Source organism: Chiroxiphia lanceolata (genome assembly GCF_009829145.1).
Source record: "Chiroxiphia lanceolata isolate bChiLan1 chromosome W unlocalized genomic scaffold, bChiLan1.pri scaffold_51_arrow_ctg1, whole genome shotgun sequence".
Classification (NCBI taxonomy): Eukaryota; Metazoa; Chordata; class Aves; order Passeriformes; family Pipridae; genus Chiroxiphia; species Chiroxiphia lanceolata.
Window position 1 is genome coordinate 66,810 of NW_022476503.1, and position 4,055 is coordinate 70,864.

Here is a 4,055-nt window from a genome sequence, read left to right on the forward strand (position 1 = left end):
ACAGATTCTTAAAGCACAACAACCTCAAGGCAAGGGAAGAAGTGAGATTCTTGGCAGAAGCTGCCCAGGGCATTGTATCAAATGGGTATTTACCCAAAGGAGCAACAAGCTCAAGCCATCAGGGAAAGAGCCAGATGATGAAAGGGTGTTAGCTGCTGAGAATTTCTTTGGGAAGAAGTAGACTGTTCACTTGAGATAGAAACTTGCAATATACCATGGAACCTTATTCAAAGTCCAGTTGCAAAATACCTTTTTGTTAAGAGTGTGAAATAAATCCTAAAGTGTCATCAACTATGTGATTTTCTCTTTTTATTCACAATCACTAATTGAAGAAACATAACTCAGAAGTGATCTCACTCTGTGCTCCAGTGAGATTAACATTAGAACAATATTGTCACTGTCTACTGGTCTCTTGTGCTCCTCACTGGAAGGCACTTGGTGCACCCCTGGATATCCTGCTAATGAGGGAAAAAACTAACCCTTCTAAAGTTCCAGATTTTCCTCACCTGTTTGGACACAGTTGGACAAACTGGACCAAGTTATGACTTGAAAGCCATCTGCTGGATTTAGCATTAATTACTCCTTGTTTTCATCGTAGAGGAAAAAAGCTGACACAACACAATCTCTGTGGACCCAACAGAGAAAACATCCCCAGGGTCTTGTTAGAGCACAGACCTGCAAACAGGGATGACAGGTCAGAGAATCACAGAATCATCAAGGTTGGAAGAGACCTTCCAGATCTTCTAGTCCAACTGTCAACCCAGCACCACCAGAATCACCCCTAAACCCCATCCCAAAGTGCCACATCCAGATGCCACCTGAATGCTTCCAGAGACTCCACCACCTCCCTGGGCTACTTGTTCCAATGCCTGAGCACTCTCTCAGTGGAAAAAGGGTTTTGGAATATCTAATATGAACCTTGACCAACGCAATTTAAGGCCGTTTCCTCTCTTCCTGTCACTAAAGGCTTTGCAGAAGAGACCAACCCTACACCCACTACAAACCTCCTTTCAGGTCATTGAAGAGAGCAATGAGGTCCCCCCTGAGCGTCCCCTTCTCCACACTCAACCAGCCCAGTTCCCTCAGCCGTCCCTCAGCAGACATGTTTTCCAGAGCCTTCCCCAGCTCCGTTCCCTTCTCTGGACACGCTCCAGCCCCTCCAGGGCCTTTTGGCACTGAGGGGCCAGAACTGGACACAGCACTCCAAGTGGGGCCTCCCCAGTGCCCAGCACAGAGGGGCAATCAGTTCTCTGCTCCTGCTGGCCACACTCTTCTCCACAAAGGCCACAATGCCCTTGGCCTTCTTGCCCCCCTGGGCACACTCTGCCTCATATCCAGCTGCTGTCAAGCAGCACCCCCAAGTCCCTTCCTGCTGAGCAGCTCTCCAGCCCCTCTGCCCCCAGCCTGGAGCATTCCAGGGGGTTGTTGGGACCCAAGGGCAGGCCCTGACACTTGACCTTATTGATCCAGCCTGTCCAGATCCCTCTGCAGAGCCTTCCTGCCCTCTAGCACATCCACACTCACACCCAGATCAGTCAGTCCCCCAAACAGGACAAAGTCTGACCACCAGCAGTCCAAGGTGTCAGTTCTGCTGCCCCCTCCTTCCTCCACCCAGAAGGGAAAACTCCATCATTTTGGGGTCTCTGTGCCCGTTGGCTCCGACCACCACATCCCCCACCAGTCACAGAATCATGGAATGGTTTGGGTTGGAAAGGACCTTAAAGAGCATCTCAGTCCAACCCCCTGCCATGGGCAGGGACACCTTCCACTAGACTCAGAGCTCAGAGCCCCATCCAACCTGGCCGTGAACACTTCCAGGGATGGGGCAGCCAGAACTTCCTCTGAGCAACCTGTGCCAGGATCTCACTATCATCACAGTCCAGAAATTCTTCCTAATATCCCATCTAACCCTTCCCTCTGTCAGTGTGAAACCATTCCCCTTGTCCTGTCACTCCAGGCCCTTGTCCAAAGTCTCCCTCCATCTTTCTTGTTGGCTCCCTTCAGGCACTGGAAGGCCACAATTAGGTCACCCCAAAGCCTTCTTTTCTCCAGCCTCAACAATCCCAATTCTCTCAGCCTTTCCTCACAGCAGAGCTGCTCCATCCCTCTGATCCTCTTGCTGCTCCCCTCTGGACTCACTCCAACAGGTCCATGTCCTTCCTGTGCTGGAGCCCAGAGCTGGAGGCAGCTCTGCAGGGGTGACAACATTACAGCCCTGTGTGTTCCAGCAAGGACACTGTGGAACCTCCTGGAGTAAAGGAACCATTGTGACACTGTAGGGCCTTCTGGAGCCAAAGGAACCCTGGGACACTGGAATCTCATGGAACCAAGGGTTCATTGTACCATGAAGGGCCTCATGGAACCAAGGGAGCCCTGAGAAATATCAGGACCTCATAGAATGCTGGGACATTGTGACACTGAGGAACCTCAGGGACCCAAAAGCCACTGCGACACTGCAGGGCCTCATGGAAGCAAAGGATCCCTGAGACTTTTCAGAACCTCATGGAATAAAGGGGTCACTGTGACACTGCAGAGCATCATGGAAACAAAGGGACCCCGGGACACTGTGGACCTCAAGAAATCAAGGGCCTATGTTGGCACTGTGGAACCTCATGGAATCAAGGAGACATTCTTACACTGCAGGGCATCATTAAGCCTAAGTGACCATTGTGACACTGTGGAATCTGATGGAGTCAAGGGGCCTTTGTGACATGTGGGGCCTCATGGAACCAAAGGAACCTTTAGACATTTCAGGACCTTGTGAAATCAAGGGACCATTGTCATCCTGCAGAGTCTTATAGAGAGCTAAATGGACCCTGGGACACTGTGGAACGATGGAATCAGGGGGCCACTGTGACACTGTAGGCCCTCATGGAACCAAAGGAACCCTGGGACATTGTGGAACCTCATGGAATCAAGGGGCCATTGTGACACTGTGGAACCAAATGGAATTACTAGGCCACTGTGACACTGTAGGGCCTCACAGAACCAAAGGAACCCTGAGACACTGTGCAACCTCATGGAAAAAAGGGGCCATTGAGATACTGCAGGGCTCATGGAACCAAAGGATTCTTGAGACACTGTAGAATCTCATGGAACCAAGGGGTCACTTTCATATGTGGGGTCTCCTACAACCAGAGGAGTCCTGAGACATTTTGCAAAGCCATGGAATCAAGGATCCATTATCACACTGCAGAGCCTTATGAAACCAAATGGTCCCTGAGACTCTGTAGAACCTCATGGAATCAGTTGGTCATTCCCACACTGTAAAACCTCATGGATACTGTCAGGTTCCCATTATGAAAAGACACCTCTGCCCAAATTCAGCTGCAAAGGAGACCATGTGCCAAAGTCAACAGTCCAGCTTCGATTTAACAGTAAATAGGAGGGAGAGACAGAGAAAGAAATAGAAAGAGAGAGAGAGAAGAAGGGGGTGGTGGGAAGCCAGTGAGAGAGAGACAGAGACGCAGTAAATGTATCACCCCATGTAGATCCCTGAGGCTCCCGCTGGTCCTTCTTCACCCTGCTCTGCTCGGTGGAGGGTCCCCAAGTTGTGCTTCTGGGCTATCACTTTTATCCAGCCCAAGCCCTGGGTATTCAGGGGGGTAGATGCTGTTCCCACAGCTTGGGCTGGCACGTCTACAAGGACTTGCTTCCTTTCCCACAGCTTGCCACGGTGGGAGTTTTGCCCGCTGTGCTTCCAGTCTGCAGGTGGGAATCTTTGTCTGGATGGGTTCCCCAGCCCTGCCTTACCAGCCCTGGCTTCCTCTTGGGGCTGTCTGCTCTTTCCCACACTCTGCACAGTGCAATTCTGTCCTGGGGGCTACTTCCAAAGCTTCACCTCCCTTTAGGCCTTGGAATTAAAGGCCTTCCTGTTTGCCACCAGTGCTTATGTGTTGTGGTGCCTTATGGGATTTTCCTGCTTTGACAGTGTTTTGAGACAGTTCATTGTGCCCTTCAAGTCCTTCCATGTGCACACACACACACCACTCTCACCAGTGTCTGGCCCTCCAAAGAACACAAGCCCTGAGGATTTGTAGCTCCCACTCCAGTTT